At 38.3% G+C, this 13,728-nt stretch overlaps 1 protein-coding gene and 1 long non-coding RNA gene across 4 annotated transcripts in view; one reads left to right on the forward strand and one right to left on the reverse strand.

Annotated features, from left to right (window-relative positions):
• Window positions 1-13,728, reverse strand: part of ELFN1 (extracellular leucine rich repeat and fibronectin type III domain containing 1) — a 199,995-nt gene that overhangs the window by 167,481 nt on the left and 18,786 nt on the right. The window lies entirely within an intron of this gene.
• The window catches only part of LOC116419703, a 47,281-nt gene that overhangs the window by 23,782 nt on the left and 9,771 nt on the right, over window positions 1-13,728 (forward strand). Inside the window, exon 2 of the long non-coding RNA XR_004229992.1 lies at window positions 12,239-12,373. This is a non-coding gene — a long non-coding RNA (uncharacterized LOC116419703). The remainder of the gene's footprint in view (window positions 1-12,238; window positions 12,374-13,728) is intronic.

The raw sequence follows: 13,728 nt of genomic DNA on the forward strand, positions 1-13,728 counted from the left end.
TTAAAGCTTTTTATTTTCAAAAACATATGCATGGATAATTTTCAACATTCACCCTTGTAAAACCCTGTGTTCCAATTTTTCCCTCCCTTTCCCTCACCCCCTCCTCTAGACAATAAGTAATCCAATATATGTTAAACATGTGCAGTTCTTTTATACATATTTCCACAATTATCATAGCATAGAATTCTTTATTTGGACAGAACTTAGGAAATATTGGAAAATATTTCCTTATAGAACTCCATGACTATTCTTCAGACTCCTTACCTAGATCTTGACTTCCAGTCAAGTTAGTCAGTCAACTAGCATTTAAGTGCCTACTATGGGCCAGGCACTGTACTTAGTTCACAGTACTACGTTATCCAGACTTTCTGACTATATCTCTGAATTTTACTTCTCAGGGAGAGGATAACAGATCTCCCTGGATATACTTCAGAATTAGCATTTATATAGTGCCTACTATGTGCCAGGTATTATGCTAAGCAATTTAAAAATATCATCTCATGATCAACTGTGATGGAATTGACTCTTCAACAATGAGGTGATTCAAGGCAAATCCAATATACTTGTGATGAACCTGAATTGCATCACAACATAGTATTTTCACCTTTGCTGCAGTTGTTACTTGCTTGTTTTTTTCTTTCTCATTTTTTCCTTTTTCATCCAATTTTTTTGAGCACCAAGATAATGTAGAAATGTGCTCAGAAGAATTGTACATGTTTAACCTAATTGGATTACTTAGTCTGGGGGAGGAGGGAGGGAGAAAATTTTGAAACACAGGGTTTTGCAAGGGCAGATGCTGAAAACTATTTTTGCATGTATTTTGAAAAATGAATAGTTATTATCCTAAAAAAATAAAAATATTGCCTTAGAGGGAGCTAGATGGTGCAGTGAATAGAGCACCAGCCCCTGGAGTCAGGAGGATTTAAGTTCAAATCCACCCTCAGATACTTAACACTTACTAGCTGTATGACTCAACCCCAGTGGCCTCATAAAACAATAATAATAATAATGATGATGATCTCATTTGATCCTCACTACAATAGTTGGAGGTGAGGACTATTTTAGTATTATTGTTGTTAAAACTGAGGTATTCCTGGGGTTAAGTGATTTGCCTGAGGTCACTTAGATAAGTGTCTGGAGCTGGATCATTTGAAGAAAAAATATATTAATTGATTTGCTTAAAGTCACACAAGTAGTAAAAATCAGAGCAGAATTTGAACCTGAGTCCTTCGACATGAGATTCAGGGCTCCTTCCATTGTACTCTCTAGTCTTTGAGCCAAGGATTCTAATCCTGATCCCAGCTATTTAACCTCCTAGATTTGACCCCTGAGCTTCACCAACAAATTAATTAATTTCTCAGTGCTCTAGAATATTCTAATATTCTTCCTGTTTTACTCCCTCTTTCCCTAATTCCTTATTGGCTTGTCCTGTTTTAATTCCACAAAATTCCAAGAGGGATAATGTAAGGACCATAAATCTGGAGTCACCAACCCAGACTTTCTAGGCTTCAGTTTCCCAATCTAAAAATTGAGATTAACCATATCCAGAGAAGGAACTGATTGTGTCTGAATACAGATAGCATACTTTTAAAAAACTTTACTTTTCTAGATAATGATAAATGTTTGAGTGAATATGGGAAAACTAGGACACTGATACATGGTTGGTGGAGTTGTGAACTGATTCAACAATTTTGTAGAACAATTTGAAATTATGCCCAAAGGACTATCAAACTGTGTGTACCCTCTCATCCAGCAGTGTCTCTATTGGGCCTGTATCCAAAAGAGAGCTTAAAAAAGGGAAAAAGATCCACATGTGCAAAAATATTTATATCAATCCTTTTTGTAATGGAAAGAAACTAGAAAGTGAGTGGATGTCCATCAGGGAATGACTGAATAAATTGTGGCATATGAATGTTATGGAATATTATTGTTCTATGAGAAAGAATCAGCAGGATGATTTCAGAGAGGCCTGGAAAGATTTACATGAACTGAGGTTAAGTGAAATGAGCAGAACCAAGAAAACATTGCATATAGTAAGAACTGTGATGTACATGTATTGGATTATTTGCTCTCTAGGGGAGAAGGGGAGAAGGAAAGGAGAAAATTTTGGAACACAAGGTTTTTTGTAAGAGTGAATGTTGAAAACAATCTTTGCATATATTTTGAAAATAAAAAGCTATTTTTTAATAAAAAATGCATATTTCTTAAGGTTTTTTGAAGGGTATCTATGTTTTCTTTTACAACATGATTTTTATGGAAATATTTTACATAATTTCACATTTGCCTTCTCAATGAGGGGGAAGAGGGAAGAGAGGAAGGAAGGGGAGAATCTGGAACTCCAAGTTTTAAAAACAAATGTAAAAAAAAATCCTATCTAGGCAAGATTGAAAAAAATACAATAAAAACTGAGATTGAAATAAGTAATCTTTAAAGCCCTTCCCAGCTCTTAGGGTCATTTATGCTATTCATCTTTATCAGTGTTTTCCAAAGTAACTTGGCCTCAAAACACTAGGGCTTTAAATATATTTCTAAAGTCCATGAAAGATGGTGCAGGGAACTTAGGTTTATGGGGTAACTTCCCAGGATAAAGGAGGACAAGAGAGCTATTACAGAAAAATAAGCTGATTTTCGTATCCCCCCAAATTGGTTTATTGGATGCACAATTTAATATTTTTGAGAGGTAAATATTGCTTAGTTTATAAATTTTCTCACTGAACTTCTAACCACATATTCACAAAGCACAGAACAAAAGGGTTAATATTAATAGTTCAATATAAAAGGACTGCAGTAGAGTGCCCCGGGGCTCTGTGCTGGCCCTTGGCACTGTTTAACATTTTTATCAATGATTTGGGAAATGGTATAGATAGGACTGATAGTTGGATTACAGTCAAGATCCAAAAAGATCTTGACAGGCTAGAATGCTGGGCTAAATCTAATAAGATGAAATTCAATACTTATACTTGGGTTTCAAGAAAAAAATTAGCTTCTTTAGCATAAAATTGGATTTGCAAGACTAGAGAGCAGTTTGGCTGAAAAAGATCTGAGGGTTCCAGTGGATTATAATCAAGGAGGTCAATGCCATCTTTGGCTGCATTACAAGAAGAACAAAGTCCAAGAATAAGGAAATGACAATAGTCGCAAGTACCATTGTAAGTGCTTTATTCTTAGCATGGTGCCTGGGACATACATAGTAGGTGCTTAGTAAATTCTTGTTTCCTTCCCTGGACTAGATGATTTCTGAGAATTCTTTTCATCTCAATCTATGATCTCATGAAAGTTTCTGGGCTTTAGTTCCTTCATCAATAAAAACGAGATGGACCTATGATTTCATGAAGAGTCTTCTGTTTATTCTATTTAAGTCTCTTGAGGAGAAGTAATATTTTGTTCTAAGTGGACCCATAAGGGGGGAGACAATCATTGCCCTCCTGCTGAATGGGGTACACGAAGAGCTTCAAAGGGACTTCACATCCTTATTTTGGGCCAGCCAGCCCCACTGATAGCAATGGAATCAGTTTCAAGTCTGCTCCTCAAGATTTCTAGTGGCAGATATGTGATGACTTCTTAAAACAGCTAATTTTATCGTGAGGCTCTTCTACTGGTCAGGAACATAGAACTAAAAAAATCATTATACTGAAGGCCAGCCAAATGGCCTAAAGTCTGGGAGAGTTCAAATCTGTCCTCGGGTACTTATAAGCTGCATGAGCCTGGGAAAGTCACTTAACCTTAGACTCTCAACTATAAAATAGTAAAACCTATCTCACATTGTTGATCCTAAAAATGAGATAATGTTTGTCAAGCAAGCACTTCACAGTAGCTGGCCCAGTAGGCACTTAATAAATGCTTGTCCCCTTCCCTAAATATTGATTTCTTTATTAGCTTCCACCTGTTGTTCCTAGTTTCTTCCCTACAGTACCACATGGAACAATATCTCTTCTCTACAAGATAGTTCTTCAAATATGTGAAGACAGATGTCATGTCTTCATATCCCCGAATCAGACACCAGATGTCATATCCCCTCCCCATCCTAAAACCAGACACCAGATGTCATGCCTTTCCATCTCAAACCAGACACCAGATGTCACATCCCTGTCCCCCATCCCCAATCTGCTATGATAACTTGAGTGTCCTACTCAGGCTCCAGGAGATGGGGCAGGAAGTTCTCACCGACTGTAAAGAGAACTTATTGACAGACCTCTCTGGGTTCCCTGTCCCAGGACACAATTTGCATCAGTCAATCACCAGATCTGCTGAGGCTACAGGGAGCATGGCTTGGATACAGGAAGCTAGGTGTCTAGGTCGCCATGGGGACCAAAGAGGTCCCTATGTTGAATTTGGAGTGTGTCAGAGGAAAAACATTTTCAGCTTTTATTTTTAAAATTGGGGTTAGTCATAGAGAGGTTGGGGGCCAGTGGGTAGGAAGTTTTGTATAAAATGCTAGAAGCAGTGCTTTTCTCCATTGGTATTGCATATGTATTTTTCTTTATCACAAGGTTTTTAGGATAGATAAGATCATAGAAAGGACCATGGAATCCATCAGGTTCAATCTGCCCCATTTACACGGGAGAAAACTGAGACTGAGAGAGGTTAAAGCTAGGGTCACTGTGTCTAAGTCAGGATTTGGACAGAGCACTGGATTAGGGTCAGGAGTGCCTGGATTCAAATCCTGCCTTAGACACTAGTCGTGTGAACCTAGACAAGTCACTCAAATCATTCTGTGACTCAATTTCCTCATTTGTAAAATTGGGAGAGAGTTTAAAGATGATGGCTTACAAGGCTGCAAGCTCTAAATCTATGATGCTAGAGAGGATATCTTCTAAATCCTCTCCTATCAAAGGCCCAGAGGCATATCAGAAAATGGCAGATAAAAAAAAAAAAAAACAAAGAACATCAATAAAACTTAAAAAATAAATGAATATAATCCAGGTAAATCATATAAAAATTGTGAAGGGTGTTTGCTGATTTGACAATTCAGTGACCAGCTACAATCCTGACTTTCAACTCCAAATATGGATGGGAGCAATAGGGCTTTGTTTTCCTGGTTTGTATTTGACCCACAGATTTGATTTCCAGCTGGTCAGACCTGGGGCTATGAATTAGCACTCAGAATATCTCCAGAAATCAATGCCAGTGTTCCAAAGAAAATCTTCCCAAGGTCAGAAAGGTCTCTAGAGTCCTCCCTCCCACCCCCTCCTCAAAAATACAATCAACCCAACTCAATCACCAGCTCACAAGGAGGCCATGAGCCAAACATCTTTCACCCTCCATAAGTCTGGGGATTTCCTTCAGATCCATCTGGCAAGGAAAACAGTCCATAACAAATAAACAACAGACTTCACAGGATTAGGGGATCAAAAGCCAGAGATCTAGAATTGAAAGGAACCTTAGAGGCAAATGATTTCCAAGCCCCTCATTTTACAGATGAGGAAACTAAGGCATGAGGAGATTTAAGGTGACTTGGTCAGAGTCCTACCAACAGAAAACAGCAGAGTCAGAATTTGAATTTGGGTATTATGATTACAAGTTCAGGGAGTCTGTCATTGTGCCCTGTTTTGGGGGTGGGGATAGAGTAAGAGAAGTCAAAATTAGTCAAATCTCTTAAATTTCTATGGCATTCTGTAGGAACTCCAAGTATCATGAGCTCAAATATTCAGAATCAGATGGGATTTTGGAGGTCTGATCCACATTAGAATAAGTATACCCAACAAGTGGTCATCTGGCTTCTGTTTTCAGAGGAGAAACCCACTATCTCCCACGGCAATCTTTTATATCACATAGCTATTTATATTATGTTATATATTACATAGCTTTTGTGTAGTTATTTATACAACTTCAATTGTTTGGAAATTTTTCTTTCTATCAAGTCTACATCTGCTTCCTTTATCCACTGCACCTAGATCTGCCCCTTGGACTGAAGAAATCCCATCTCTGTTCCAGAAGACAGCCCCTCATAGAGTTATCATCCCTCCTCCCCATCAACTTTTCCTTTTTCTAAGCTCCTTCAAATGATATGTAATGCTCTCAATACGTCTCATCAGCTTTGCTGTCTTCTTTCAGATGCTTTCTAGCTTTTCCTTAACCTCTTTCCGCCTCAGTTTTCTCACCTGTAAAAGGGGCTGATTGAACTTGATGGCTTCCATGGTCCTTTCTATGATCCTATCTGTCTAAAAAAAAACCCTTATGATAAAGAAAAATACATGTGCCAGACCAATGGATAAAAGCACTGTTTCTAGAATCTTATTCCCTACTCACTCTTTTAATATGTGGTACTTAAAGCTAAATTCAATATTCCAGATGTGGTTTGGCCAGGGATGGATCTAAACAGATTACCACCTCCTCCTTAGATATGGACAATAAGATCTCAGAGCAGCCAAATGTTCCATTCTATTTTTTTTTTTTTTTTGGTTTCCATCCTATACTGTTGACATACATGGAGCCATCTGGATATATATGGGCAGCTAGGTGGCTCAGTGAGTAGAGCACTGGGCGTGGAGTCACTAACTCATCTTCATGAGTTCAAATGTGGCCTTGGACACTTACTAGATATGTGAGCCTGGACAAGTCATTTAATCTGCCATTTCCTCATCTATAAAATGAGCAGAAGAAGGAAAAATGGTAAACCACTCCAGTATCTTTGCCAAGAAAACCCCCAAATGGGGTGATGAAGAGTCAGACATGACTGAAACACCCAAATCCTGAGAACTTTTTCAGATCAACTGGTGGCTAATGATACTTTTCCTAATTTGTCAGTGCATGGCACACAGTAGGTAATGAAGGAATATCAGTTAATTGATTAAAATTAATTTTTGAACCTGTATAAGTCATTACCTTTAATCATTCTTCAAGTTTTATTTTGTGAAATTTGATTCAAGAAACTGGGACACTGATACATTGTTGGTAGAATTGTGAATGCATCCAACCATTCTGGAGAGCAATTTGGAATTATGCTCAAAAAGTTATCATGCTGTGCATACCCTTCGATCCAGCAGTGCTACTACTGGGCTTATATCCCAAAGGGATACTAAAGAAGGGAAAGGGACCTGTATGTGCAAGAATGTTTGGGGCAGCCCTGTTTGTAGTGGCCAGAAACTGGAAATTGAATGGATATCCATCAGTTGGAAAATGGCTGAATAAGTTGTGGTATATGAATGTTATGAAGTATTATTGTTCTATAAGAAATGATCAGCAGGATGATTTCAGAGGCTTGGAGAGACTTACATGAACTGATGCTGAGTGAAATGAGCAGGACCAGGAGCTCATTATATACAACAACAATTTTTCCAATTTTTCTTGTGTAGCAAGATAACTGATATGTATACATATATTGCACTTAAGGTATACTTTTAACATATTTAACATGTATTGGTCAACCTGCCATCTAGGGGAAGAGGTGGAGGGAAGGAGGGGAAAAATTGAAACAGAAGATTTTGCAAAGGTCAATGCTGAAAAATTACCCATGCATATGTTTTGTAAATAAAAAGCTATAATAAAAAAGAAATTTGATTCAAGCATGAAATTATTATGGTGAGTTGAGAAATTATTAACTTCCCTGCTTTGGGCAGAGAAAGAATTCCAGTAAACACTGGGCTAAGAAGCCCCCATTTCTATTCAGTGCCAATCTTGTCATTTATTTCTCAGACTACTCATCTATTTCCTGTTTCTGTCCTGGTGGTTTGTAGTGGTCTCCAAATGACAGTACCCCTTTCTGTTTCTGATCCTACTAAACTACATTCAAATGCTCTCCATAGTGTTTCTCTCACCCCCACCTCATTCCAGTTCCTATTTCTCATCTGAGTTCATCTTAATATATGATTTATAACATAAACTTTTGCCTATCCTGTTACTTTAGAGTAAAGTATATCCTTCCAGAATCATATTCCAGTGTTAGAACCTATCTTACCAAATCTGTTATCCCATATCATATACAGCCCTTCATAGAGTTTTCATGCCATACTATCATATATAAATTTTTTTTTCCTGAGGCAATTGGGGTTAAGTGACTTGCCCAGAGCCACACAGCTAGGAAGTGTTAAGTGTTTGAGGTCAAATTTGAACTCAGGTCCTGATGCTCTATCCATTGTACCAACTAGCTGCCCCTACCCCACATTATTTTTAAAGAAACTAAGTGACTTGCCAGCGGACACAAAACCAACAAGTGCCAGAAACAGAGTCTAAACACAGGGCTCCCTCCATACACAGATCCATGATCTCTCTCCCCTATGCCTTCAGCCTTTTGCCATATGACTTCCCTATTACAAATAAATATTCCCAAGAAATGTATTAGGAGTGAGTTACAATTATCAGAAATAAGGGCAGCCTTGAAAAGTACCTAAAACTTCATAAGCACAAGTAATAGACAGTCATTTTGATACCTTTGCAAAATGCCAAACAAGGAATATGCATCCCTGGTACCTCTACAGGTTCATTCTTTACAACAGAGGTTTTTAGACTTTTTTTAGACTCTATGGGAAGTCAATGGACCCTTCTCAGAAAAATTTAAAATTAATAATTGAATGAGATGCTAAATTTTAGATAGAGGTTAATAAAAATAAGTATGTAATTCTTCCCCCATCTAAGTTCATTAAATCTATCCATGGACTCTAGGTTTAGAACCCCTGATTTAAAGGGATTTCTAAACCTTGGAAGAAAAGAAACTTACACAGTCTATGAACTTCTCCTTTTTCCGTCCTAACCCCACATCCATAGCTCCAAGTATACCCCCCTCAGAAATAAACACTGTCAAAGGAAGAGGGCTAGAGGAAAATGGTTTATTCTCCCTTCTCCCTGAGGGGAACATGTGACTTGTAGGGTCTTCCCTAATACCTTGTAGCTTCAGTTCCACACTTAACCAGCTAAGTAAGTCACAGGGCGCTCACCCCAATCCTTTAATGAATCAGGTAGTGGGAGAGGAGATCTCTAAATGAGAATCATGGAATGGGAGGGCAGGACAAAGGAGCAGAGGGGTGAATCACTAAATGCCACTGGCTGACAATCCCGTGCTTCACCTCCCCCTTCTCTGTTACTTCAAATCCAGCAGAGTATAAAGCAGAAAATTCTTCTAAAATGGCCTTTTTCTGCTCATACGCAGACAATTATGGGTGTGTGTAAGCACATTTCTGGCCTCAGTGTTGTTCAGTGTTGCAGCAAACTACTAATTTTGTTACTCGGTCTAAATAATAAAACTATTACTCAAGCTAAATAGCAAACAGTCACTTAGGTTAAATAGAATTGGAGAGCAGGTTAAATCTCCTCTGGCAATTTTGCATTTCTCTCAAGCCCATTGAGACTTTAATCTCTTAGGGCTGTGCTGTCTGGTGGGAAAAAATACCTGGAACTTTTATTGGGTAAAACTGGCTATCCCAGGAGAGAACAAGGAATCACATAGGGGAATGAGCCTGATTTTGAGGTGTTTACCTCCCCCAGGGGACTTGACCCAAATTGCCTCCCCCTTCAGTGCTGTCAGCTGTGGCTTGTGCAGGAAGTCTGACAGGGAGATGAGCAGTAACTCTGCTTCCCTAGACACCAGACACCAGCCGGATTGGCAGAAACACCTCCCACATTTGGGATACTTTCCCGGAGAACCCAAGGAGGGATTCCTTCCCTTCTTCTTTCTATCCCCAACCTCAACCCACTCACTCATGTTTCTCTTGATTGCTCCACTCTTTGCCAGTGGCTTTTCTCTAGTACCTTTGGCCTTAGGGGGCTGGGGAAATCATTTAAGGAAAAAAAGGTTACGGGTTTCTTAAACTTTTTTCATTTGCGACCCTTTTCCTTGAGAAAATTTTGCATGACCCTAAGTATATAGGCAAATAAAATAGTTATACAAATCAAACATTTCCTGATGATAAATCATAATCTTGCCAACCTCACATTTAGTTATGGGACCTCACAAAGGGCTGCAATCAGCAGTTTAAAAAGCTGGAGGCTAGAGGCTTTCCTCACTCCAGAATGCCAACCCAAAGGCCCCCGAATTCAGTAACAAAACTCTGGGATATCAGTTCCACTAGACTTGTGATAGAGAGAGTCATCTACATCCAGAGAGAGGACTATGGAACCTGAATGTGGATCACAGCATAGTGTTTTCACCTTTTTTGTTGCTGTTGTTTGCTTTCTTGTTTTTTCTTTCTCATTTTTCCACTTTTGATCTGATTTTTTTTGTGCAGCATAATAAATGTGGAAATATGTTTAGCAGAACTGCATGTTTAACCTACATTGGATTACTGCTTGTTTTCTAGGGAAGAGGAGGAGAAAAATTTGGACACAAAGTTTTGCAAGGGTGAATGTTGAAAACTATCTTTTGCATGTATTTTGAAAGTAAAAAGTTATTTAAAAAAATAAATGTGATTTATATCTGGAAAAATACATACAGAGATAGTTTTCAACATGCACACTTGCAAAACCTTGTATCCCAGTTTTTTCTCCCTTCCTTCTTCCCATCCCCTCCCCTAGACAACAAGTAATCCAATATATGTTAAACATGTGCAATTCTTCTCTACATATTTCCACAATTACTGTGCTAGACAAAAAAAATCAGATTAAAAAAGAAAAAAATGATAAAGAAAACAAAAAGCAAGCAACAAAAACAGAACAACAAAAAGGTGAAAATACTATATTGTGATCCACATTTAGTCCCCACAGTCCTTTTTCTTGGTGCACATAGGTCTCTCCATCACAAGTCCATTGGAATTGGCCTGAATCATGTCATTGTTGAAAAGAGTCACATCCAAATAGAGTTGATCATCACACAATCTTCTTGTTGCTGTGTACAATATTCTGTCAGTTCTGCTCACTTCACTCAGCATCAGTTCATGTAAGTCTCTCCAGGCCTTTCTGAAATCCTGCTGATTGTTTGTTATAGAACAATAATACTCAATAACATCCATATACCACAGTTTATTCATTCTCCAACTTATAGGCTTCTACTCAGTTTCCAGTTCCTTGCTACTACAAAAGGGCTCCTGCATATATTTTGAAAAATAAAAAGTTATTATTATTTTTAAAAAACCCAAAAAACTCTTGGCTGAGGGGTCCACAGATGTGAGTTTCCATTTTTGGCTCTGCTATTAATGAGATGCGTGAGAACAAGATACATAAATCTTTAACTTCTGGGAACTTCAGGCCCTGGTCTATGAAGATAAAATGTGATATTAAAACTACCTTGCAGACTTTTAAATGCTATAATAAGTCAACTATTTATTTATTCATTCCAATAATATTCCTTCAGTTCATTGATCCATTGTGGGCAGAATCTATTATTTTATTGGTAGACATAACTTCAAGTTAGGAAACCCCATCTGACCAACATATAGCAACACTTTTGCAACTCACCATTTCAGAACTGAAGAACTAAGCCTACGGGAGGAATCCATGATGGTTTGTGAACTTAAATGAGAGAAAATTATACTTTTATTTTCACTAATCTTTGGTTTCCATTTTAATCCCACGTATTTTCATGTATACAATTAAAAATATTCTCCCAGCATTCACTAGACTGCCAAAGAGAACCATGAGACAAAAAATAAAGGTTAAGAAGCTCTGTCTTAGAGTATAGCCTCAGACACTGATGCTGGAACTTACCCAGGGTCAATCAACTAATATGTCAGAGATAGAAATGGTATCCTGGTCTCAGAGGCTGAATGTCCATCTACTATGCCACGATGGATAAAATAGAAATATTGATCCTTGATCTATGTATTTTATAGCTATTGGGAAAATGAAGTGAAATCATGAACATAAAAGGACTGAATTATTATTATTGTCATAGAGGTGGGATGATAGAGTGGAAATATTTGGAACACAGGGCCTGAGTTCAAATACCAGCTCTACAATTCACTCACTATATACTTTTGTGTAAACCACTCTTCTCCTTAGTTTCCTTACCTATAAAAATAAAGGAATTAAATTGGATAACTTCTAGGATGCCTTCCAGCTCTTATCATGCAATGGTTAAGATCTTTTTCCAATTTTAAATCTATGGTTATCTTACTCCTTCAAACTCTGAGAATAGACAGGGAACTGGGAATTCTCTTCAGAAAGACCAGTATTAATTCTTTTTTTTTGGTGATTATCAATTCAATATAAAAAACCCTACATATCTGGATAAAGGTTCAAATCCCAAAGAAGTCAACTCTACCATGAGAGCTGGCCAAAAAAGTAGCACAATGGAATCAGAAGACCCAGGTCCAAAAACTGTCTCTGATGCTACCTGATCAATCCTGAGTAACCCTCATTACTTTCCTAGGTTATAGTTTTTCCATCTATTAAATGAAAGGGTGAGACTACAGCTTTCTACCTACGATTGCTTCAGCAGGGGATTTGGAAAAGCAAAGAATGTGAAGAAAACACAATCACAAAAAGCAGGGAGGATCCTTGAGAGGTAAGCAAGTTCTTTCCCCATCCCCGACATGTTTTTTCCCTTGATTAGCCCACATCTCTTTTTCTTAACTATCTGCATGGAGTAATTCTTGCCATAAAGACTATTTCAGGCCCAAGGCAGAAAATCTCGAGCTCTCAAAACTCTCATTTACAGAACAAGGATAGGAATGCAAAGATGGGTGATAACTGGATGATATCCCAGTGCATGGGTGACTGAATTAAATCCTGAGGGCTCAGCTCCAACAGACTGAAATGAGTGCCTTGACTGACTACATAAGTCCTTTTTGGTGCATAGAACATTTGAGATGCCCCTGGGAATGTCAGCAGAGTAACTCTCTTAAGTTTAAACAACATGTTCTCAGCCAGGGAAGCAGTGTGGATTATTCACAGAGCTTGGAGACCAGGTGCTGGGCTTTGCTGACCCCACTAAAGCCTGGGTCCCTCCCCCAAGGTCTTCACAAGCAAAATCACTGACATATTAATTAGAAATGCCTTTATGGCCCACATTTCTCAGGGCCTCTCTCCCTCTGTGTGTGTATAGGGGGGGTGACTTTGTATCTATACACATGGGGTTGTCCTGTTTGTGTGTGTGTGTGTGTTTTCCCACCAGTTTTTTTTTTTTTTCACGCCTGCTGCTGTTTGGCGGAGAAGTTTTCAAGCTTGCAGCCCACTCATGTTTTGATCTCTAACTTTTTTATTTAAACTCGTGTAGCAATATTAGGATTTCTGATGGTTTTTTTTTTCTCTCTGAAAAATCTCTCTCTTGTGTAATCACGTTCTCCAGATCTAACACGCTCAGCCTCTCTGAGTACTTCATAATGAGGAAAAATTGAAATAAATACACTGAAATGAAGGCTTTCTTTTTAGTCTTCTTCCTGCTTCCCATTTTCCCCACCTTACCCCAAGGGGGGAATATCAATTCCAAGAACCAACCCAAAATGAGATCATCTTATTGCATTTAGTGATTTCTCTCCAAGGATGGAAGTGAGTGGCACAGGTGGGGATAATTTCAGGTTCCAGAGCTCAGACTTGAAAAGAACCCCCGAAGTCTTTATGAGCATCTCTCATTCTAAGTGATCTTGGTCAGGTTACTTAGTCTCTTTGGGCCTCAGTTTCCTCATCTGCAAAATGGACAAGGTGGCTGTTGAGGTCCCTTCCAGATCTAAGTCTGATTCTCTATAACTGGAAACCGTAGCTGGGATTTTGAATTTCCCAAAGTGAAAAAACCAGCAAGCAATTAATTCACATTACAGAATCTGAATCCTCAAGCCAAAATACAATCATATGTTATACACAGCATCTGATATTGCCACACAGCTCTATTAGCCTTATTAGATTGAAAAACCCTATTATTTA

This window comes from Sarcophilus harrisii, chromosome 1, assembly GCF_902635505.1.
Source record: "Sarcophilus harrisii chromosome 1, mSarHar1.11, whole genome shotgun sequence".
NCBI classification, from domain to species: Eukaryota; Metazoa; Chordata; class Mammalia; order Dasyuromorphia; family Dasyuridae; genus Sarcophilus; species Sarcophilus harrisii.